Genomic DNA, 26,508 nt, shown 5'->3' with positions numbered 1-26,508 from the left:
AAAGAAGTCTGCTCGGGGAAGCAAACTCTGGTAGGGAATGGATCGCTATATCAATCCTTGAATGCTCTGTGGGGAATGATCCGTCTGCCGGGACCGGGGAGCCACCGAAAATAAATCGGCTTCTCTCTGGGAAGTTGACCTTGCTGGAGGAGTATCAACTATGAGAACTTCGCTTGAAGAGGCTCTGTGAGGAGAGTCTGCGGGGAAAGCATTTCCTGGGGAAATGTCGTAGGAATCGACCTTTGCTGGGGATATGAACTTGCTAATCGTCCTCAGGATGAGGATCAAAACAAATCTGTTAAAAATAAATCTGCTGGGGAATGAGATGAACACTGGGAACACCACCCTCATGTCTGTTGGGTATGCAACTACTCCGCTGTTGCTGGGGATACAAGGTGCTACTCTACTGGGGGACATGCTCTGCTGGGGAGAGACTTTGTCAACCGCTTGGGAATGAGGATTCATGACTTGGCATCCGGTTCCTGTGACCTGCAAACACACACGTATGTCCCGGGGGAATTACTCGGTTTGAATTCACCGTCCGGGATTAAGCACATTCAAAGCAATTTTAAATGTTTTCCTGGGCAAATCCTCTGCAAAAGCCACCATTATGTTCAGATGCAATATGTTTAATCAAGAATTCAGACATCTTTTGCAAACAAACTGATAAATGAAAAATAAAGAGGCTCTTTAACTGAATTATTCGACTCTTATTGGTTGAAGAATTTATGCCAGGAATAGGCGAGTACATCAGGAAGTTGATCCCTGAAAAGAGGTGATCGCTATAAATTGAACAAAAAAAACTACCCTAATGGCAATGTGGATACGGGGTCCCACTGAGTTTCGACTCTGCTATGGCTCGTATGACCTCAAGACGCTCTACTCATCTTGCTTTCTGAAGTGGATGATTAGTCGATCTTTAACCTTCGGAGATTGCCGGATTGAATGAAACGGTGATATAACACGGGTGAACTCAGATTGGAGTCATTCACTTATTCCCTAACTTTTGCCTGGATCGCCCTTTTCGGGTTTTCAATCCACCGGGATACCCATTTTTGCCTGAGCCGCCCTTTCGGGTTTTCGACTCACTGGGTGTACATTTTTTTATTTTTATATCCCTAATTTTTGCTCGAACCTCTTTGTTCTTTTTTTTTGTTCGTTGGGATGCCCTTTTTTGCCTGGACTCTCTTTTTATTGTCCAGCGGGTCAATTATGCGAAGTATTTTTTAACTGCGTCTGATTTGACAGGAGATAGGGGTATATCAAGCCGGGATACGTCAATTCTGGGTACGTAGTTCCAACATAGCACCTTAATCATCGAAGACAAGGTAGCCAAAGCATCAGCAAATTGGTTTTCTTCACGAGGAATGTAATGCAGCTTTACTATCGTAAAGAAAGTCAACAATCTTCTCGTGTAGTCTTTGTAAGGAACCAAATGAGGCTGATGTGTATACCATTTTCTGTCGGTTTGATTGATGACCAAAGCTGAATCTCCGTATACATCCAGGGAAAAGTTATTCTCCGTAGGTTGATGGCTTCCTCAAGTCCTAAGATACAAGCTTCGTATTCGGCTTCATTGTTGGTGCAGGGAAAAGTTATTCTGGCACAAAATGGCATATGAACCCCCTCTGGCATGATCAACACTGCACCAACTCCATGACCATTGACGTTGACCGCCCCATCAAACATCATAATCCATTTGGATTAAGGGTCAGGCCCCTCCTCCGGGAGTGGTTCCTCGCAATCTTTCGATTTGAGAAACATGATGTCCTCATCAGGAAAGTCGAACCTCAAAGGTTGGTAATCATCAATCGGTTGCTCTGCAAGATAGTTTGACGAGACACTTCCTTTGATGGCTTTTTGTGAAGTGTATTGGATATCATATTCTGTCAGTATCATTTGCCACCTAGCAACTCTTCCGGTAAGCGCTGGCTTTTCAAAAATATACTTGACTGGATCCATCTTTGATATCAATAGAGGTCGTGGCGAGTCAACATATACTGTCTTAGTCGGCGAGCAGCCCAGGCCAAAGCGCAGCAAGTTTTCTCGAGCAGTGAGTATCTTTGTTCACAGTCGGTAAACTTTTTGCTAAGGTAGTATATTGCATGCTCTTTTCGACCTGACTCGTCATGCTGACCGAGCACACAACCCATCGACCTCTTGCTCTTTTCTCAGCATTTTGAACAATGGCTCGCATGTGGCTGTAAGATTAGACATGATCCTTGAAATGTAGTTCGATCTGCCCAGGAAGCCACGAACCTCTCTTTCTGTTTTAGGTGTCGGCATTTCTTGAATAGCTTTTACTTTCGCAGGATCTACCTCTATTCCTCTTTCACTTACAATGAAACCTAACAGCTTACCAGTTCGCACTCCAAAAGTGTGCTTGTTTGGATTCAACTTTAACTTGAACTTTCTCAGATGTTCAAACAACTTCTGTAGATTGTCCAGATGCTCTTCTTCTGTTCGGGACTTGTCAACCATATCATTCACATAGCATTCGATCTCTTTGTGAATCATATCATGAAAAAGTGTTACCATAGCCCGTTGGTAAGTTTCCCCTGCGTTCTTCAACCCAAAAGGCATGACCTTGTAACAGAAGGTACCCCATGGTGTGATGAACGTCGTTTTCGGTACCAATGTTGACGATCTCAATCACCTCCTAATAAGGTGTAATAGCTCGGTCCTCCTGTTTCAATAACCTGGCTAACTCTTCAGGCAATTCACAATCTTCCTCAACCCCTTCTTCGGCTTGATAGATAGGATTGTCGAAGTCATACTTGGCCATAGCAGTGCCGTTAGCAGTGAGATCCGGGTGGTCATCTCTGCATGATGGAGGATCATGCTTTACCCTAGAACGAGATTTTTTTTTGGAAAGAAAAACGAAAAAGAAACATTGCCATTTTTATTGTAAAAGTGAAAAAATTGAAAGAAAGAGAACACAAAATTGTTTGCAAAAGCTGTTCTTTATTGATGATGAAAATAATTGCGAAATGCGACTAAATGGATGGCCCTGCAGATGAGTCATTACACCTTGGGCAAAGTGTAAGACTTTATTATGCATGTGAATAAAGGAAAACAGTAAAAAATTACTCTTTCAGTAGAGTAACCCGGACGACTTTTTCAGACAACCAATTGGTGAGCTTTTATCCCAGGACACACGGGCGAATCCAGCTATCTAAGTCACAGTCGCTGTCAGCCTTGTCTTCATCTGCAGCATTGATGATGTGGGGAGAAACCAAACCCCCGCTGGAGAAAGTACCGACTTTATTCTTCTGAGATTCCGGAGTAAACCCCAATCCAAACTTGTCTTCTTTGATGACTGGCTCCACAAATTTTCCCCAGCCTTGGGCATTACCAGCTTTAACCACTTCAACAACATTAATCCTCTGCCCGCCGTGAGCCAGCATCGGGTTTTGCATAACATTAGGCACCAGAGAAAAATTGATAGCCTGGGCATCTCTCAAATCTTGTACCTTTAGCTGGAGAGCCTTGCAATTATCTGTAGTATGGCCAGGTGTGTTGGAGTGAAAAGCACGTATGGCGTTGACATCATAACCTTTAGGCAAACTATTGGGATCGACTGGTGAGGCCAGAGTTCTTAACGTAACCAGATTCAGGTCAATCAGTATGGGAAGTAATACAGAATAAGGCATTGGGATTGGCTCAATGACCCGATCCGTCTGTCTTGGACGTTGTTGATAGTGTCTCTGCTGACCCGGATTACCTCCTTGTTGCTGATTGTTGTACCTGGGTTGCTGTTGCAGAACATGTGTAGGAATAGTGACTGCAGCCACTTGATCTTGATAATAGTTAGGGCGTCCTCTGCCCCTGCCTCTGCCGGCATACACAACGCTTGTCTCACCTTTTCTCCTTCGCTGACCGTTACCAACAAACGGTTTCTTGGGACCTGACGAGCTGGAAGCACTATTGTCTTGAATTCGGCCCATCTTCAACAGACTCTCGATTCTTTCTCCCGCAATTACTATCTCTACAAAGATGATTGACGGGAAAGCAGCCAATCTCTCAATATAATTGCCTTGAAGAGTGTTCATGAACAGGTCCACCATCTCCCTTTCAGACATAGGGGGTTGGACGGACGCAGCAATTTGTCTCTAACGCTGAGCATATTCTCTAAAGGTCTCCTTGGCAGTCTGAGACATTCCTTGCAACAAGGTCTGATTTGGAGCCATGTCCAAGTTGTATTGATACTGCTTGACAAAAGCCTCTGCCAAGTCTTTCCAGCTCTTGATGGTAGTACGAGACAAATGAGAATACCATTCACGAGAAGCCCCAGTTAGTCTGTCTTCAAAATAGTACATCCACAACTTTTCATCTTCCGTGTGAGCTCCCAACCTTCCCAAATATGATTGGAGATGAGAGCGTGGGCAAGAAGCCCCGTTGTATTTCTAAAAAGTAGGGGGTTTGAACTTGTGAGGAATCCTTACTCCCTGAACCAGACCAAGATTTGTGACATCAAAACCTAAAGAATTTTGAGATTCCAAAGATTTGAGCTTCTCCGCAAGCTCATCCATACGGCGAGTGGTCTCGTGAGCTTCGTCGTGCAAAGAGAATTGATCATACTGATAATCTTCAGTAATGGGGCGCCCGTTAATTCCTTGATTCACATTGTACCTTCCGCCAATACCATTTCCAACATTCCCCGTGTTGCCAACATTACCCGGGTTTCCATCAGCATTTGCGTTACCCGCGTTACCAGTGTTCACAGGGTTATCAGCGTTCCTAGGGTTACCAGGGTTTCCCTCAGTATTTGGTATCTCTACCTCTGGATCGGGCCTCGGTTGCTCAACCAATTCCCTCAGCTTTTCCTGGCCTCCTGCCATACCAGTCATCAATGTCATGAACTGATCCATCCTTTCACGCATATCAGCTAGCTCTTTCTGTACCTGGTCCATTGCTAGGTGCGGACGGTTTTCCTTAGTAGGGTACCTGTGGACTCGCTTGGGACCAATAATGCCTGAAACAGGGAACAAACATTAGACACTGCGGTGAAACCTGCAAAATAGACAAGGGTTAGTATGCATGGTATGTGATTGTAGCGGTGTATTCGTCGCTATATGATTTATTGATTAAACCATAAGCAAAGTATACAATGAATCGAGTCGCCACCGCACTTTTATTTATCCTAAAGACTGGTTAAAAAGCGAACAAAAACCTAAGAAGTTTTACACATAGAAAACCAATAAAAGATCAGAGAGTCTGGGTAAGGGGTAAATTATGCAATGGGAAGGTGTTAGGCACCCACTACGTCCTAGGTACTCCTAGGGAGCCCTTTTCACACTTGTTGTATAAAAATGTTTAATTGTTTTTGACACATTGTGCAAACATGAATGGGAAGATGAGAAAAGAATGTACAAGTTAATTATTTTTATGTTCGAACGGATGAACCCGTTGCCTACGTACCTCCCATCAAAGGTAAGGATCAAAACGCCGTAGTTCGGCTAAAAGATTTCCGAAAGTTAGTGGATTCAATTTTAAACACAAGCCCTAAGGTCTTACGTTATCCACGGGAGAAAACTCAACCTTATACAAACAACGAGTCCACCATGTGAGAAAAGCTTCAACTTGCTAGTGAGGGGTTAACCCTATAATAAGCAAGGAAGACTTACAATTCAATCAACTAAGGACAAATAGGTGAGATTGACATCAACCAACTAGGATAAATCAAACCTATGGCTAATGTATGAAAACTTAACAAGAATGGACAAAGCCACAAAACAATTGAATGGGTGAAGTTAATTGATTATGATTATTCACAAAAGGAGGGTCAAAGTATGATTAAGATTGATTCAAAAGAAGTATTATGAAATGGAGTTTGAAAAGTCAAGGACTTAGTGTCCAGGTTTCTAATTTGAAAGCATGAAGATGTTTGCACAATATTTATCTCAAGTTTTGAAAGTAATGTGTGAAAAGGTTTAGGACAAAGAGGGATGAATGGGTGAAGATGGAGTGTAAAACTTCCTAGAAGGTTCACCTCTTGAAATCATATAGAAGATGATTCAAGTGTGTCCTTTGGAATAGGCAATGAGCAATAATAAACAAGCAAAGCAAAAGGAGAAAGTCAACAAAAGCGGATACCGGATGCCAATCACTGGACTTATACCAATCTCCTAAAACAAAACCGGATATCAGAGGCCACTCTATGGACTTATACCAATCTCCTCAACAAAGGAATAAAAATTGGATACCGGATGCCAATCTATCTGGGCTTATACCAATCTCCAACAACAAAGCAAACACTTGGATGTCAGATGCCAATCTATCTGGGCTTACTCTAACCTCCAACATACGATCATGGGAAAACAAATGCCAAATTACATGGACTTACAATTGCATCCTCACATAAATCAAACAAATGCATCAAGCAAAGAGAAGATGAGTGGCCAATGAAATGGTCTTATACTCACTTCCATATCATAGGAACAATGGCCAATGAATGGTCTTACAATTGTCCTCAATGGGCAAACAGCAAAGATATGTCACAAAGACAAATGAAATGATCATGCACTAATGAGCAATTAATGATGATAAATGCGCAAAGCATGCAAGCAGACATGTACAAATGAATTAAGTAATCAATCAACCAAAGTCATTCAACACACTCTATAACCAAACAATTAGGCTCATACAAAGGGTAGGCACTGAAGCCAACTGGAATAGGGTTAATGATGCTCTTAACCTTGACATTGAGAGCCAAGGTGAAGCAGATGAAAGGATATGAGGGGTGTGCCTCATGCTCTTATCCCTGGTCAGGGAGAGCTTCAAATGATAGAAGGTGTGGGAGTTCAGAAAGTAGGAACTCTCTCCACAGATTATTGACTCGATAGATCTTGGGCTTTTACTCACTATGCATCAACACAAGTAGTGTGAGCAAGGTGAGTGACTCACAGAATAGTAGGAGATAGGTTACATATCTCTTGGATTCTACCAATTGCCTTATTTAAAGGACTTTTCCTGCTTTGGACAAAAGTAAACAAGCACAAACATCGCCTCTTAAGGAGGACTTCAGACAGTTGCCTGGCCAAGTAACAGGCCAGGTCTTCCAGACTACATGAAGACAAGAGATCCTACCTCAATGCAAATGCTATCAAGCAAAGCAATGCAAGTTCTCAAAGAACTATTAGCAACTAATGGTACCTGAAATCAATCAAGTAAAATCAGTATACAACTCAAATTCAAAACCAATATAAGACAAGGATCAACACAATCAGTCAAATGTGCAGTGCACAAAGCTCAAAGCATATGAGCTAAGCATCCTACAAAACAAACAAGTTAGTTCATGACAAACAATCAGACTCAATCAACTTGCATTAGTCTCCTTGAAGCATTTGCTTCTTAACCTGAAAGACCAAACTCAAACATGAGCAACAAGACCACTAGGACAAGCCTAGGGTCAAAAGGAGATAAAAAATCCAAAACAGCAAGTGAAAGCTATCCAAAATCAAGTTCAAACAATTAAGAAACAAACCCAAGTGATTTCACATTCATATCATTCATCATTATCATTTCACAAACAAATTAGGTCAAAACATGTCATATAGAACCTCAAAGAAGTCAACAGAAAGACTCCACTCAAATCTAAACACAAACATTTCAATAAATCCTCAAATAAATCATGATCAAACATCATCCACAACATGATAAGCATACCAAATTTCAGCTCATTTGGATCAAAGGAAGTAGGTCAATGAAAATCATAAAGTCAAAGCAAGTTCAAGCAAACACATACAAAGCATCAAAACATGCACCAACTTCAATTAATCATAAAACAGAAACAACATATGATAAATGAATGGGATCAAATCCATGATAAACTTCAAGATGTCTATATTACTCATGCCAAATTTCAAGTCCATCCAATTAATCGTTAGAATTTCACAAACCAAATACAAACATGTATCACAAAAAATCAACAAATAACCAAACAGGGGAGAAAATTCCAATCAAATAGGAAATGCCATCAATAATTCAAGAAAACATCATATGTATTCTCAACATCCATAAGTATATTCATGCAAAAATCCAGACCATTTTGAGTTCAATAAGCATGGTAATTAAAATCATGAAGTTGGACATGAATGGTGTGACACAAATTGTCACACCTCTATTCAAAAAATCATATCTCATCAACCAGCAATGATAAATTCACAAAATCTATACCAAACTCACCATGAACATGTCTAGTTTAAGCACAAGAAATTTCAGAGGCATTGGATTAAGTATCATCATTTCACAAGCAAAATGGCATAGTATACACAAACTGGACACACATGAACAAACCCTAGCACATTTAAAAATCTACACGTGCAAAAAATCTGGAAAAATCATCATAATAAACTAGAGATCATGAGGAGCATTTCACAAAAAATACCATCAAATTTGGACAAATATTGAAGAACGTATGAATTTTTGAAGATTGGCATACAAAATGAAATAAATATTGAAAAAAGAAAATGATTTAATTAAATAATAACACGGCAATGGCAGAATTGTAATTACACGGCCACTTAAGTGAAACGCCGCGTTTCACTTAAGGGCGTGTCAAGCGCTGATTCGCTTCATGGCCAAAAACACGGGACAAACATGCAGAGCGAGGTTCAAAGGATCAAACACGGGTTTTGAGCGAAAATATTAGGGTTTTGGCCGTGTTCTTCAATATTTTTCTCAGATTTTCCAGCAAGAACAAATTGCAACCAAAATCAACAATCGATATACCATTGTGTTCATCTAACAGAGTACATCAACATTCCAACATTCATTAGCCCTAATTCAAACTATCATGGAAGCATCGAGCAAAATAACATCTAAACATCAAACTTTAAATCACTGTATCTTCCTTAATATTCAACCATTTTTCACGATTCAAAGCTCATTGAAACCAGCATGGAAAGATCTTTAACAAGCATATCATGATTTTAACAATGGCTAGGTTCTAATTTTTACCAGATTTGCAGAACTGTGTTGATTCGTGGTTCTTTGGTTGTGTTGAGTTGAAACAGCAGTGCCTTGATGCTCTAGGAGGTGAATGGAAGAGTATTGAAAGTTCAACTACCTTGATTCTAGCTCAACAACTCGACTGCCATGGGAGAGAGTCAATGGAACAGTGCTGGTCTTTGGCTTTACAGTTGGGAGATAATGCTTGCAAAAGTCTCCACAATGATGATAGGTGGTGAATCAATGGACCAAGGCACAAATTCTTTGACAATTTTTCAGAAAAGTTCCTAGTGAAGAATGAGAGTTTTTGAGAGAAAAAGAAATTCAGATCTGATTTGTGAGTTGTGGCTAGGGTTTGCAGTCTGAAATGTGCAATATATACTTCTGATTAGCAATGCCTAAGCTTGGTTAGTGGAATGGTAATTGAATTTAGCTTAATGAAGTGTTTTGGTCAATTAGTGAAATCCACTCATGTTGCATGTGCATGGCATGCTACAATGCGAAAATGGGCTTAGGCACACTCCAAATGTGGTTTTCAGTCATTTGCAATTGGTAGAATATGTGGACAATGATTAATTTGAAAGTCCATTTTTCACCCCTCTCTTTTTAATTCAATGCACTTAAAAAAGGCCATTTTGATTGGATGATTTTTGGTGAAATATGATGAAGGATTTGGATAGAGCACATCAAATGTGACTTGTAGCAAAAAAAACCTCACTCAATTTGGCCAAATGGTTTGGAAGTTATCTCACTTTGAAGTTCAAAAATTCTTGAGAAAGATTTGATCATAACTTGCCAACCACACATGAGAAATGAGTGTTCTTGGACTTTTTGGAAATGGGAGAACAAGATCTTAAATTTTCATGTTGGACAAAAATTCATTTTAAGCTTTTATGATGAAGTAATTTTGAGGAGAAGAACTTTCCATTTTTGGCAAATTCCAATTACAGGTCAACTTACTATTTTTGGAAACTTTTTGTCTGACCTCAAATTCTTCACCGTGGATGCTTGACATGTTATATGAGGCTTATATGGACATGAATGAGACCTCTCAAACCAATTCCCACCATCAAATCACTGATTAAATGCACAGTTGACCACAGTTGACTTTGCTAGGGTTTTGGTTGACTGAACCATGTTCTGATGAATTCCAAGCCCCTACCACTTGAGATCTTGATTCAAAATGATGTCACAACTCCTATGAACTCTTGATGAATGATCATGGTGCCCAAATTCTTCAAGAATGGCGACCATCCACTGCTCAATGACTGTTTTGACTGATTTGACCTAGCTGGCTTCATCTGCAAGTAACATGGTTAGATGACAATATTTTAGTACTTTTGGTTAATAGACAGATGAAAAGCAATGATATACAAATGCAATACATGCTTGGTGATCAAGAACCACACTCACAAGATAACCCACCCACTAGGAGGGAAGCAAAGGTGTACAAAGATCCTTGAGGCAATGATATGATATGGTATGATGCCATGAGGGATCTTAGGGACAAAATTGGGGTCTTACAGATGCCCCTATTTAAGGTCATTCTAGCCGGAGAAGTGAAGTTTAGAAATCTTCATCTCGACGCGGTAGAATGGGCTTAAATAACAGTAATGAGACAAATTTTGGTCCCTAAGAGACCTCATGATGCAAATGTATGTATGCAAAAGACACAAACTCTGTGGGGATACAGTTCACACAGAAGAAAAGACGATCCATCGGAGTAATACACTCACCAGAAACAGAGACTCTAACAAGATTCTCATTGGGGATAGTAAAAGAAAAAGAATGCGTCAGCAGGACACGACTTCAAGTTGGGGAAAAACAAAACTGACACAGCGTGAACAAGACACGACTCTGATTAGGGTAATAACAGAAATCAGACTGGAGACCTCACTGGGGAGTGAAGGACTCACACTGGGGAAAAGAAAATCCCAAAGGAAGGACATCCATTGGAGAGACACAAGCTGACTCCTGGGAAAAAGCAATAGGAAACTCCACTGAGGAAGCACCAAAGAATGAGATGTTACCGGTATAAGGGTAACAAACTCAGGAAGAATGAATATCTAAAACCGGTATAAGGGTGAGAGATATCAATCAACCAAGCATCTGAGAAAGACCTGAAAAAGGTACATCAACTCAGGCAAATCTGACTCCGCAGGGGGACCGAGGTCATAATAGGGAGCAGAAGGGGAAGGAACACCAGGGATACCGAGGTATATAATAGGTGACCGACCAAAGCGTGAATTGGTATATATGCCAAAACACTCATCATCCGAAAGGAGGGCTTGAAAAAGCAAATCGACTTACGGGATGGACATTCGAGTCCACAACGGGAAAACGAACCTTACCCAACTGGGGACACAAACCCAAAGAGTGCATGAGATATAATATGCCAACACACTCATCATCCAAAACACAAACTGGTTAAGGGATGGATATTCGATTCTACAAAGAATACGAATCTTGCTCAGCTGGGGAAAATCAACAAAGGATTCCAACCAAAGAGCGCAAAAGGTATAATATTCATTACCGACAGACCGTGAATAATATACTTGAAAGGAAAAGACACCAGAGATACCGAAGTATATAATAGGTGACTAACCAAAAAGAGAGACAATCGATACCAAGCATCCGGGTAAACGAAAGACAACTCAAAGGGATAAATTGCAAGCATCCGGCAATTATCCAACAACAAAGAACATTCGATTCCGCAAAAGGAAGTACGAAACTTACTCGACCAGGGAAACACAAAAGGCTTCAACTGAAGAGTGCATGAGATATATTATTCATTACCGGCGGACCGTGAATAATATACTCGCATGGAAGATTATCCACAACCGGTTACTGGGTTAATAAAGGATAAATCAACCGAAAAGAAAGGTATCGGGATACCAAACTAGGTATATAATGATGACTGATCAAAGGGAACAACAACATTACCAACACAAGGGTAAATGAAAGGAGACCCGCTGGGGATAAATTGCAAGCATCCGACAATTATCCAACTGTACCACAAGGCACAAACTCCGCTGGGGAGAAAGAATCAAGACCTGGGATTTACAACTACCGAATACGGGGTAGAAGACCACAGACTCAATTGGGGATGGGGCCAGAACAGCACACAATCCACCAACAACCAGAACGAACCACAAAGGTTACCTCTGTTAGGGAAAAAGAGATAGGACTTACAACTACCGAATACGGGGTAATAGCCATACTCTGGTGGGGATAACTATGAATTAGGGTTTACATCTACCGAATACGAGGTAGAAAACCAAAAAACTTGTCGAGGAATAAAAGGTATATAACCACCAATTCCGCTGAAAGGGCAAAGAAAATAGGACTTACAACTACCGGTATAAGGGTAGAGGCCCGAAAAACTCCGCTGGGGAACAACCCACTGGGAAGCATAAGACAGTTGACAAATAGCCAATTCGGGAATAATCCGAAAAGACAGACTGAATCAAGACACGTCCTAATGAGGATGTAGCTCAAATAGGAAAATCCATCCCAATATATATGTTGGGAGGAAACGGAAGAAACCGTCATCCACGAGGATATATCTCAGTGGGGAACTGCAGAAGGACAGACAACAGACACTTTCTGCTTATGGGGCTGACTCTATATGGAGAGATTTAACACCTGACATCTGCTAGGGGAGATCTATTGGGGATCTGCATCACCATAGCAAGGAATAAACAAAAGATATATGGCAAAAAATGCAACATGAATATCTGAATGTTTATGAATATGCATGAATATGCGTGATTTATGTTTGATGAATGCTGACAAAACAGACATATCTAACACAAACAGGTCCAGGAATCAAACGCCCGGTACTATACTTCCAGGGAAAAAACCAACTGGAAAGTCAATCTGCGGAGATCTATATGCCATAAAGCATAGATCTGTGGGTACTGCTGGGGAGCAGAGGATCAGAGATATCAGGAAACACGAAATCTCTGAGTGATGGATCAGCAAACAACCCAACCAGGGTACAGAAAGTCACAATGGGCAAAACAGCCGCCAAGACGAATCTGTTGGGGAACAAGAGAAAAATCTCGAAGATCCGCAGGGGATCTCAGCATCAACTGAGAAACAAAGAGCTCTGCAACTCCAAACAACTCTGGGGAACAACCCACGGGGAGAATAACATCATCCAAGTAGAATCTAACTGCATAAGCAAATCTACTGGGGAAAACTGCTGCTGGAGATAACTGAGTCTTCAACAACACTCTGCTTGCAACTATGCTGGGGAACAACCCCATCACAAGATCTGGAGAAAGAAGATACAACCAAACCAGGAATATGAACCAAATGTCTTACCTGTTGGAGATCATGCCACCCTTGGGAGAGCACTGAGATATTCTTGAGTATCCTTTCAACCTTGTGAATATTCACCTTGTTTAAAACAGCAAATTTTGAAAAATTTGATTTGTTAAAAAACAATGATATTTTATCAATTAAAAACATGCAAAACATTTGTTGAATTGAAACAAATAAGAGTGCAAATAATTGGATAAAAAGCTCAAATTGATTTGATGGAATGGTAGCCTGCAAATGGCAAGACTCCATAGATCTGTACAAATTTGAAATCAGTGATATATATTGGAAGAGGGCTACATTGAACATAATGATCCTTTCTCTACCAATTTGAATCTCGATGTATTCGAAGCTTCAGTTTGACGACGAATCGAGAATCCTCTGACGAAATGACAGCTGTGGAACAGAAAGCCTTGTCAGGATGCAGTTACTTGCCAAATCCCTAATTTTTGCCTAGATTTCCCCAGGGTGAGGTACTCAATCTAGCGGGATGCAAATATTCTCTTTTTTTTCAAGTCTCTAATTTTTGCCTGGATCACCCTTGCAGGTTCTCCACCGAGACGCTCTATTTTGCCTAAGCCGCCCTTTCGGGTTTTCAACTTAGCGAGCCATTCTGTTTTTTCTTGCATATACTTCTTTTTTTCTAGGCAAAGTATCTCTTGACTGCATCTGAATTCACAGGACGAGTGAAATCCTCCCCATCCATTGTTGTAAGCATCAAAGCTCCGCCTAAAAAGGCTCTCTTAACAACATATGGACCCTCGTAGTTTGGAGTCCACTTGCCCCTGGAATCGGGCGCGAAAGACAAAACTTTCTTGAGCACGAGGTCACCTTCTCGGAACACACGAGGCTTGACCTTCTTATCGAATGCTTTCTTCATTCTCTGCTGATATAACTGACCATGACACATGGCAGTTAACCGCTTCTCTTCAATCAAATTCAATTGGTCATAACGACTCTGAATCCATTCAGCATCAGTCAACTTGGCTTCCATCAAGACTCTCATTGATGGGATCTCCACCTCTACTGGGAGAACAACTTCCATGCCGTAAACAAGAGAGAAAGGGGTTGCCCTGTTGAAGTGCGTACAGATGTACGATATCCATGCAAAGCAAATGGCAGCATCTCATGCCAATCTTTGTACGTGACAGTCATCTTCTGGATAATCTTCTTGATATTCTTATTAGCAGCTTCAACAACCCCATTCATCTTAGGTCTGTAGGGAGAGGAATTATGGTGTGCAATCTTGAATTCAGCGCACAACTCATCCATCATCTTATTATTCAGATTAGATCCATTATCAGTAATGATCCTTTCCGGCACACCATAACGGCAAATCAGCTGGTTTTTGATAAACTTCACAACCACCTGTCTGGTTACATTCGCGTACGAAGCGGCTTCAACCCATTTGGTGAAGTAATCAATTGCTACGAGAATAAACCGATGTCCGTTGGACGCTTTCGGTTCAATCATGCCGATCATGTCGATTCCCCACATAGAGAAAGGCCATGGTGATGAAATCACATTCAGAAGTGTCGGAGGAATATGAATCTTATCCGCATAAATTTGACACTTGTGACATTTCTTCACATACTTGCAACAGTCAGACTCCATTGTCAGCCAATAGTAGCCTGCTCTCAACATCTTCTTAGCCATGGCATGTCCATTGGAATGAGGTACCAAATGAACCCTCATGGACCTCAGTCATCAGCAGGTTTGCTTCGTGTTTATCCACGCATCTGAGAAAAACCATATCAAAATTCCTTTTATACAGCACTTCACCACTGAGGTAGAAACTGCCTGACAACCTTCTCAAAGTTTTCCTAGCTTTCACAGATGCCCGAGGCGGGTAGACTTGGTTCTGGAGGAAATTCTTGATATCAAAATACCAAGGCTTGTCATCTTTCACTTCTTCGATTGCAAATATGTGAGCTGGTCTGTCCAAACGCATCACGGTAATATTGGGGACATCATTCCACCATCTGACCACAATCATGGAAGCAAGCGTAGCAAGAGCATCTGCCATCCGATTATCCTCTCGAGGAATGTGATAAAATTCAACTTCTGTGAAGAAAGTTGAAATTCTCCTTGCATAATCTCTGTACGGAATGAGACCAGGTTGATTCGTCTCCCATTCACCCTTGATCTGATTGACAACCAGGGCCGAATCACCATACACATCAAGATGCTTGATTCTCAAATCAATGCATTCTTCAAGTCCCATAATACAGTCTTCATACTCCGCCATATTATTCGTGCATTTGAAAGTTAGCCTTGCTGTAAACGGAATGTGCGAACCTTGGGGAGTAATGATCACTGCCCCAATTCCATTTCCATATTGATTAACAGCGCCATCAAACACCATCGTCCATCTGGAACCAGGTTCCGGACCTTCATCAAGTGTAGGCTCATCGCAATCTTTCATCTTCAAATACAAAATTTCCTCATCAGGGAAGTCATACTGAACAGACTGATGATCTTCGATCGGCTGGTGCGCTAAATGGTCAGCCAAGATACTACCTTTGATAGCTTTTTGAGCTCGATACTCAATGTCATACTCCGACAACAACATCTGCCAACGGGCAAACCTCCCAGTTAAAGCAGGCTTCTCGAAGATATACTTAATTGGATCCATTCTGGATATCAACCAAGTTGTATGATTTATCATGTAGTGGCGCAAACGCTTAGCAGCCCAAGCTAAAGCACAGCACGTCTTCTCAAGCATAGAGTACCGAGACTCACAATCAGTAAACTTCTTACTGAGGTAGTATATAGCAAATTCCTTCTTCCCTGATTCATCTTGTTGACCGAGTACACAACCCATCAAGTCTTCAAGAACTGTCAAGTACATAATCAGAGGTCTTCCTTCTACAGGCGGAGACAATATCGGAGGTTTAGACAGATAATCTTTGATACTGTCGAAAGCTTTTTGGCAATCCTCGGTCCAATCATGAGACTGATCTTTCCGGAGGAGCTTGAATATCGGCGCACATGTGGCAGTCATGTGGGATATAAATCTGGAAATGTAATTCAAGCGGCCAAGAAAACCTCAGACTTGCTTCTCAGTTTTGGGTGCAGGCATCTCTTGTATTGCTTTGACCTTTGCGGGATCAACCTCAATACCTCTTTCACTTACCACAAAACCCAACAACTTGCCGGAACGGACTCCAAATGTACATTTGTTCGGATTCAGGCGAAGTTTAAACTTCCTCAAACGCTGAAAAAGCTTCAACAAATGCTCAATAAGCTCAACTTCCATTCGGGACTTAGCAATCATATCATCAACATAAACCTCTATCTCCTTGTGCATCATATCATGAAACAAGGTAGTCATAGCTCGTTGATACGTGGCTCCGGCGTTCTTCAAACCGAAGGGCATCACTCGATAACAGAATGTTCCCCAAGGTGTGATGAATGTTGTCTTCTCCATATCCTCGGGTGCTATTTTGATTTGGTTATATCCGGAAAATCCGTCCATAAACGAAAAGACTTTGAATTTTGCTGTATTGTCTACCAACATATCAATGTGTGGTAGAGGAAAATCATCTTTCGGACTAGCTTTGTTCAAATCTCTGTAATCAACGCACATACGGACTTTTCCGTCCTTCTTAGGAACATGCACAATATTGGCCACCCATTGAGGATATGTAGAAGTCACCAGAAACCCCGCATCAATTTGCTTCTGAACTTCCTCTTTGATCTTCACTGCCATATCTGGATGAGTTCTTCTGAGCTTCTGCTTCACAGGCACGCACTAAGGCTTAAAAGGCAGGAAATGTTGCACAATATCTGTATCCAAACCCGGCATGTCTTCATATGACCATGCAAAGATATCTGAATATTCTCGTAGCAAACTGATCAAATCCTCCTTGACAGACCCTTCAAGAAGTGCCCCAATCTTCACCAGGCGAACACAATCCTCAGACCCCAAGTTGACTGTTTCCAAGTCTTCGAGATGCGGCTGAATGATCTTCTCTTCGTGCTCAAGGAGACGGGTAATCTCATCAGGAATCCCCTCAACGTCATCTTCCTCTGCCTCAAATACAGGGGATTCAAAATTGGGAGATGGCGTTGGATCATTATGTTCAATGGGTTTTAGGATCAACCTGCATAATGATTTTGGTTAATGAAAAACTTTAGAATTTAAACAAACAAACCATTATGCAGATGAAAAAATGTTTGCTTTTATTCTTGTTTTTATGGGTTTTTTGTGATCACTGATTTCATGCAAAAAGCAAAAAGTGAAAACAAAAAGGAAAAAACAAATGTTTAACAATGCATTAATTGAATGAAAACATCATTGTATATATGCTTTGCCAACAATGTCATCACTTCTCCTTTTGGCATGGGAGAAGGGTTTCAAACAAAGTGAACAATTACTCTGATCTATGGATGACCGTAGGAACATCTACAGCGACCCAATTGTGGCAGACACCACCAGGAATGACGAAATTGTTCACGTCTTCTGCATCCTCTTCCAAGATAGCAGCAGCTTCCTCCTCAGGTTGATCAGTATGGATGAATCCTCCACTTGTGAACAAACCTTGCTCATTACATGCCCCAGAACAGTAGCCAATGCCAGCCCGGGATCTATTGTCTTCAAGCTCGATCACCTTCCCCAAACCAGCAACTGCACCACATTCAATGGCCAGCTTTGCATCACGGTAGGAAGTGAATGAAGGAGACTTCTTCTCGATTGGTTCGTCAATAGATAAAGCTTGGAATGGCGTTCCAACTTCATCCTCAGCGTCAATATACGAGAAAGAAGACAGATGGCTAACCAGGAGAGCCTTTTCTCCTCCTACCACAACCAGTTTCTTATTTTTCACAAATTTCAGCTTCTGGTGTAGGGTGGATGTCACGGCGCCAGCCTCGTGAATCCATGGTCTGCCTAAGAGACAACTATAAGATGGGTGGATATCCATTACCTGGAAGGTAACCTGGAAATCACTTGGTCCAATTTTGATTGGGAGATCAACTTCCCCAATCACTGTCTTACGTGACCCATCGAATGCCTTCACAACAACCCCACTCTGCCTCATAGGAGGACCTTGATATGACAATCTAGAGAGTGTGGTCTTTGGCAATACATTTAGAGAAGATCCAGTGTCCACCAGCACGTTGGACATTGCATCAGATTTGCAATTCATGAAGATATGTAAAGCCATGTTGTGGTCTCTTCCCTCCCTATGGGGTTCTGAATTCAGCAGTAGAGAAAGAATGGAAATCTTGGATGGCGTTTGTAGAAGCTGGTCTACAACGTTGTACTCACTCTTCCTGATGAGCCTCAGCATCTCATCAGATTCTTCATCTACAATGCCACTCGGGCCAACTGAAGAAACGGGAGCTTTTTGTACAGAGGAGGATGGTTTGGCAACATCACGTGCCTGGTTCTGAATATTCACAGCTGTCCCCACAGGACGCTCAACAGATTCAGAAACAACATCCTTAGGAGGCGCAGAAAACACACGACCACTTCGGGTCAACCCACTTACATCAGCGACGTTGGTCACGGAAGTTGAAGGTAAAGGCACTTCTACCCCATCTTGCACAGCAACAGGGTTGTATCGGAATGGTACGGCTTTATCAGATGAATAGGGCACAGGGCCTGCAGGTTTAATGACCAAAGAAGGGGAAGCCTTCGGCTTGCTGCTATTGTAACGAATAACAACAGGCTCAGGCAACTTGAATACTGGAGATATAACATTAATCTCAGGCTTGTCTTCATCAACATTGCGATTCTGCAGAATCTCAATGGTACCCTCATCCAACAACTCTTGAAGTTCTCGGCGGACCTGATCGCAACCCAAGCGGTTAACCGAGCAGACGCGGCACTTGTCGTGGTTATGCTCCATGTAGCTGTACTGACACAGCAACCGATGTAATTCAACCAACGACTACCTAATGTGGCTTACATATCTGACCTTGTACTTCCCAAGGCATTCCTGAACCATATTAACTGATTTCCCATGCGCAGGCAATGGGTTCTTGGTGACATTCGGGCCTGAATCTTCAAAACTCAAGATTCCACATCTCATAAGGTCTTGAACCTTAGTCTTGAGTGGGTAGCAATTCTCAATGTTATGACCCGGAGCACCGGAATGGTAAACACAATGCTAATCTGGTTTATACCACCATTGTGGATTTGCAGGAATGGCAGGAGGATCCCTGGGAGAAACCAATTTCCTTTCCAACAAGGAAGGATAAAGCTCTGCATATGTCATAGGAATTGGATCGAAGCTGATCTTCTTCCTATCATAACTCAAATTAGCTTGATTGGTCGTACTTCCACGAGGCTGGTAAGCCTGTTGCTGTGGACGATGTTGTTGCTGATACTGAGGCTGTTGATATTGTTGCTGATGCTGATATTGCTGATGTTGCTGAGCATTGTCTTTAAAGACAGGTGCTATATGAGCCACCTGGTGCTGATTGTCGCAGCCTGAAAAATATAGTGGTGCGAAAAAACAACCGGCGAAAGAAGGAATGACAGAAGAGTCGCCACCGTGCGTTATTTATCCCAAAGGAGGGAAAGGAAACGCTCGAAGTAAACCTGGAGAAAGGAAAGGAAAAGACAAGGTCTCACAATCAAATCTTGGGTTCGGGAGTCGATTATGCGAAGGAAAGGTATTAGCACCCCTACGCATCCGTAGTACTCTACGGGATCCACTCTTATTATTTCTTGTCTAAAAGGGTGTGTGTTTATCTAATGTACTATTTACTAAAAGAAAGGGTCAAAGGAAATGACTCGCACGGATGTCGCATCCATTGCATACGTATCTCACCTGAATATGAGAATCAGAGTCTTCGTAGCTCGGTTACCTAAGGGTTAAGGATAAGTGTGCTCGCTAAGACGTCGCGTCTTATGCCTACGTATCTCATCGGGAATGAGAATCAGAGCAAAACGTAGTTCAGCTAACTACGGGAACAAGGGTCTCGATTGCAACTAGGGCAAGAGAAAAGGAAAGTCTCGATCGCAACGAGGGCGAGAGAAAGGATCGCAACGAGGGCGAAAGCAAACAAGGATTAGTTGTTAGTTGTTAGTCAAACTCGGCAAGACATCGCATCTTGTGCCTACGTATCTCATCTGAACATGAGAATCAGAGTTGCCGTAGTTCGGCTACATAGGGACGCCAAACAAAACACACGCAGGAAACCGACTGCCAATCGCTGGACTTATGTCAGACTCCACACAAACAGGCAAACATGGAAGCCGAATGCCAATCGCTGGACTTACATCGGACTCCGAACCAACAAACACACACAGGAAACCAACTGCCAATCGCTGGACTTATGTCAGACTCCTACACACACAAAGGGTTTAACCGGACGCTGAATCGTCAGAAGCAACAACAAAGTTGAACAAACAAGCTAACAGGGAGTCTGGTACTCGAGCCTGCTAACTGTCAAGCAAACGCATACAAAAAAAAGGAAAAGAGTGAACATACAAACTAATAGGGAGTCGGGAACTCGAGCCTGATAGCTGTCAAACAAAACACACTAAAAAAAAAGAAAAGGGTGCCCGGAGAGATCTCGTACGACCTCCTGCCTACGTACCTCATCTGGTATGAGGATCAGAGCAACGTAGTTCCCCTACATAGGGATTGCCATCTGAACATGGACTTACAAAGGGGGACACCAGTTGTGTCAAAGGAGAGTGGGCAATGTATTCACGTCCTAGCAGTAGGTGTCGCAGCTCGCTGAATCGAGTCTTAGGCAGTTACCTCTTTGCAATAGAACGGACTACATGCCACAAGATCGGAGACGCTCGGAAAGGTCTAAAAGAAATGGGGAAGCTCTGCCATAGAGTTGTCATGCAATGTGTACTTAAGTGTTTAGGATTTACAAATGAGAATATCTACCTAACATTATCATACAAAAGAATATGGGGACCCTACCTATGTTATCATACAAAGGGTTCTATCTAATGGGTGCTACCTAATCGGAACAAGAATTGACGAGTGGAGTAAGGAGAGGGGTTAGGGATAAGGGTAGATGGCGATGCATGAAGCAATCGACTTACAAGGTTGATGGCGATGCATAAAGCAATCGACTTACAAGGTTGATGGCGATGCATAAAGCAATCGACTTACAAAAGGGTGGATGAATACGTGCTGGTTCTGTTAGGTTTTGAAAAGTGATTACTCGACATTGGATCGAGGTTTTGATCTTGCTTTGAAATGGTTATCGAATGTTCATTTTAATTCTTGTATTAACAGATGAATAAAGAATGAAAGAATAAATATTATACATTTCATGGGAGAGGGATACATTTGTTATGAATGGGGATTCAAAGTATTAGAATAATTAAATCGGGTCCAAACAACAGATGATGCAAAATATGAGTGTAAGTGCAAGAGAGCCGGCTCATTGTAAGAAAGCCCAAGAGTAAGCTATGTGAGGTTGATGGCGACGCTTAAAAAGCAATCGACTTACAAGGGTGTGGAAAAATGGACTCGATATTAAATCGAGAAAAATATGATTTTTATAGTTTAAAAATGGTTTTGAATGAATGAAGAAATTAAAAGACAACAAATCTATGTTACGATAATGAAACTATGAAAATAATAAAGCATAAACATAACCAAAAAATGTTAAAAGAAATAAAATAGCTAAAAGAAATAAAATTCCAAAAAAATGCTATACATGAGTATTGAACCCACCCCACTCAAGACTATGATACTACCCTTCTCCACCAGACCACTCATGGTTAGTTGCTATTCACAGTGCTAAATTAGATATATAAACTAAGGTAGAATAAAAATAGAATTAAAATAAAAAATATTAATAAAAAAAAGGAAATACTAAACATATTAAACATTTTTTATTGTTTTGCTTAACTTTGTTTAAAATAAATTAAAAAAAAAAGAAAAAAGAAAAGAAAAGAAATGGAAACAGAGTAGCAGACTCGTTCTCTCCCTCGCTCTCTCCTCAATCTCACAAACTCACTCTTTCCACCCAACGAAATCTTCGTACGAAACTCTCTTCTCTCGTCCCTCTTACGAAATCGCTCGTAATCATCTCTCAAGCCTTTCTCTCGAAGTCTTTCTACCTCAAAATCGCTCATCAACGAACCCTCTCACGCTCTCAAACTCAAAGAATCACTCTCTCTCAACTCTCACGATATCTCCATTAACAAGCATATGAAAAGGATAAAAGGAATAAAGGAGAAGTTCTTACAAAGCGTCACGGCGGTGGTGAAAGGCGTGAAGAAGCTGGCAATCCAGGTAATCGATTTTATGACTTCAGGTTTTTTGTTTGAGATTTTCCGCCTCCGATTTTTCGTTGTTCCCCCAAAATCCCCCCTTACTGATTCTCTTCCCTATTTATATTTCTGCAACTAGGATTTCAAATTGGTGCCCTTGTGTTCAAAAGCGTATCTCTGTAAAATCCTCTTTGATGTTCTCAGTTTGGATGGGCTTGTTTAATGCTAAAATCGGAAACGGTATTCTGAACCCACTTTTTCTTCTTCACTTTTGTCTCTATGCCAAATTGGGATATTTTCTTGAATTATTGCCTTTGCTAATTACCTTATTCTTTTTACTGCAGTGACCTTTTTTGTCAGAAAACTCAGTTGGTTTGTGAATGAGGACTCAAAAGGTTGATGGTTCTTTGGCTGTAGCAGGTAACCTTAGAGCTAGGATTAAACCAATTGAATTAGATGCAACCTATTGAACTGGTCATAGCCATTACAAGCTTAACATGTACATCCTTTCCTTTGATTAATTCTCATGACTCCACTAATTATTCATGCTCTTTTTCCACTGCAGACTTTGATGTCCACTGAATCCACTTCATGGGACAAATTGTTCATGGCCTGTGATGCGCTTGGTTAGGAAATTCAATGGCTAGCACTTGTGCACACTGAGTTGGTAGGTCTTGTAAACCGTGCCCTGTTACATTGCATTGATTTGCTGTTCATTTGGTATGCTCATATCCTGTTAATGCAGGCTGTGGTTGATGTTTCATAGGTCCCACTTGCCTTCTTTTGCTGTAGCACATGCCTGAATTGATGGCTTTGGAGGTTTGGAAATTTGCTTCAGCTGACTGTTTTCAACAAGAACTTAAATGCAGCTGCTATGCCTTAGCTTAATGATGAGCAGGGGTACTGCAGGATGATGCTTGCAAAACATTTCATGAGTTCTGATTTGAGGAGCCTTCTGCTTCACAAACTCAGGTCTTTGAAGATGGTAGTACTGTTCCACTAGAGGTGGCTAAGAAAACTGAGCAAATCATTGAAATGCTGAAGAGATTGCCAAATAATCAGCTTCTTGTAACTATAATAAAGCGCAACTTGACTCTTGATTTTTTTACCGCAATCTGCAAAAGCAATTGGGGTCAACCCATCGTCCCTTGTAACAGTGCGTAAGCGTTGCGAGTTGATGTGCAAATGCTTGCTGGAGAAGATTTTGCAGGTGGATAAAATGAACAATAATGAAATGGAGAAGCATGCACTACCATATGTGCTAGTCTTGCATGCATTTTGTCTTGTGGACCCAACTCTCTGTGCACCAGCTTCTAACCCTTCCCAGTATGTCATTACTTTGCAGCCATATCTGAAGACTCAGGTTGAAAATAGCATGGTCGCACAGCTACTTGAGAGTATAACATTTATAATTGATGCTGTGTTGCCATTGCTGCGTAAGTTACCTCTCAGTATTGTGGATGAACTTGAACAAGATTTGAAGCAGATGATTCTTCGACGCTCTTTCTTGACAGTTGTCCATGCTTGTATCAAATGCCTTCGCAGTATGAGTAAGATTGCTGGAAAGGGGGCAGATGTAATTGAGCATCTTATCCAGGTCTTCTTCAAATGTTTGGATACCCATGCAATTGTAAACAAACAGCAAGTTGGGCGATCTCTCTTCTGTATCGGCTTACTTATTCGTTATGGCAACTGTTTGCTAGCAAGCTCTGGTAATAAACTTGTTGATGTCAGAAGGAGCCTCAGCTTGTTTATGAAGTATCTTGCCGTGGATGATTATTCTCTTAAGGTTAGATCATTGCAGGCACTAGGATATGTTCTAATTGCAAGGCCTGAATTTATGTTAGAACATGACATTGGAAAGATACTGGAGGAAACACTGTCTTCTCATGCTGATGCTCGACTTAAGATTCAAGCATTGCAAAACATGTTCGAGTATCTTCTTGACACTGAAAGCAAAATGGAAGCAGAAGTTGATGATAATGTACCTGGTCACTCGGTCAGAGCTGGGCAGAGTGTACCTATTGCTGCCGGGGCTGGAGATACAAACATATGTGGGGGTATTGCTCAGTTGTACTGGGACAATATTTTGGGCCGATGTTTGAATTGTGATGAACAAGTTCGACAATCAGCCTTGAAGATTGTTGAAATTGTGCTGCGCCAAGGTCTTGTTCATCCCATCACCTGTATTCCATATCTTATAGCACTTGAAACAGATCCTCTGGAGTCAAATTCAAAATTGGCTCATCATCTCCTAATGAATATGAATGAGAAGTATCCTGCATTTTCTGAAAGCCGCTTGGGTGATGGACTTCAAATGTCTATTATGTTCATGCAAGCTATTTGTGTTATTCCTGATGAAAATGTTAACCACAAGACCCCATCTAAGATCCCTGTTTCTGGAAAAGGGAAACCTGAGTCCGACTCAATCACTCAATCAAGAATTGGGGTTTCTCGAATATACAAGCTCATCCGAGGGAACCGGATGTCGAGGACTGAATTTATGTCCTCAATAGTGCGAAAATTTGATAATCCAAAATGGAACAAATTTGTAATAGCTTTCTTAACGTACTGCACAGAGGTTCTTGCCTTGCTCCCATTCATTGCACCTGATGAACCACTTTTGTTAATCTATGCTATCAATAGAGTAGTTCAGGTTAGGGCTGGTCAACTGGAGGCGAACTTCAAAGCCTGGTGTTCAAGCTTATTACGGAGTGAGGGTGACGTTACACCTCATGGGAATGGAATGCATCAACAAGCGCCAAATGAACCTATTCATTCAACCCAAGTTATGTCAACGGACTTAAATGGTACATTTCAGCAAAGTGTAGATGTTCAGCCCAACCTCGATGACATGAAAAATAGGATGAGGGCCAATAGAAAAGGGTTTTGGGTGAATTTGGATTGACTTTGGTCAAAGTTGACCAAAAAGTCAACTGTTGACCAAAGTCAACAATTGGTCAAAAATGTCAAATTTTGTATTTTCTTGTGTGGAATCGAATGTAATGGCTTAAAATGACATGAAATGGATTGAAATGGTTTGAAATTTGTTTTTTTACAATTGGTTTATTTTATGACTTGAATGCTTGACTTTGAAAAGAACATGACTTGACTGGTAGTACGTGTTAACAAGGCCATGAACTGAGGGCATAAGATTAGGATTTGAAAGGGATATTCATGAATCAAGTGGCATGATTGACAATTGGCTTGTGACACAAGAAGGTTGGTTGTTTGGATGACCAAGACCATATGTGCATTAACAATCACATGAACAACACCATGACTTTGGACCAAGACCAATCCTCATATAAAAACATAAAAAATTTAGGACCAAAATCGGGGTATGACAGTTGCCCCTATTTAAGCGTCTTCAACTAGAGAATATGAAGCAAGACGTTCTTCATATGATCATAGTGGGAGATGGTTAAATACTAAGAAGACCCAGATTTTGATCCTGAATCCCTATGAAATAATTAACAATGTCTGTCAGAATCGGTAAAGAAGCAATCTCAAAAGAAGAATCCGTCTGGTACGGTGAGAATCGGCCTGAGTACCGAAAAAGAAAGTTGACCTGGATACCAAAATAAATGGTAACACAGGAATACCCATGGCCTGAACGCCGCACATTAGTCTGAACACTAAGCATCGGAATATGAGAGTATCAATGTTGGTCTGATCACCGGAAATCTGGTCTGAACACCACTTCGATCTGGAAATCGGAAAACTGGCCTGAATGCCACAAGTACTTCGACTTGATCGTCAGAAACTTCTTCGATCTGAAAATCGGAAACTGGCCTGAATGCCACAAATACTTCGACCTGATCGTCGGAAACTTCTTTGATCTGAAAATCGGAAAAACTGGCCTGAATGCCACAAGTTGCATCGACCTGAATGTCGGAAACTTCTTCGATCTGAATATCGGAAACTGGCCTGAATGCCACTTCGGTCTGAATACCGGAAACTGGCCTGAATGCCACAAGTTACATCGACCTGAATGTCGGAAACTTCTTCGATCTGAATATCGGAAA

At 41.4% G+C, this 26,508-nt stretch overlaps 1 pseudogene; it reads left to right on the top strand.

Annotated features, from left to right (window-relative positions):
• Positions 1–25,388, top strand: part of LOC127096192 (sister chromatid cohesion protein SCC2-like) — a 97,137-nt pseudogene extending 71,749 nt beyond the window's left edge.
• Positions 25,389–26,508: the final 1,120 nt, after the last annotated feature.

This window comes from Lathyrus oleraceus, chromosome 6, assembly GCF_024323335.1.
Source record: "Lathyrus oleraceus cultivar Zhongwan6 chromosome 6, CAAS_Psat_ZW6_1.0, whole genome shotgun sequence".
Classification (NCBI taxonomy): Eukaryota; Viridiplantae; Streptophyta; class Magnoliopsida; order Fabales; family Fabaceae; genus Lathyrus; species Lathyrus oleraceus.
The sequence above is the reverse complement of the archived record's forward strand: the minus strand, read 5'-3'. Positions and strand labels throughout refer to the sequence as shown.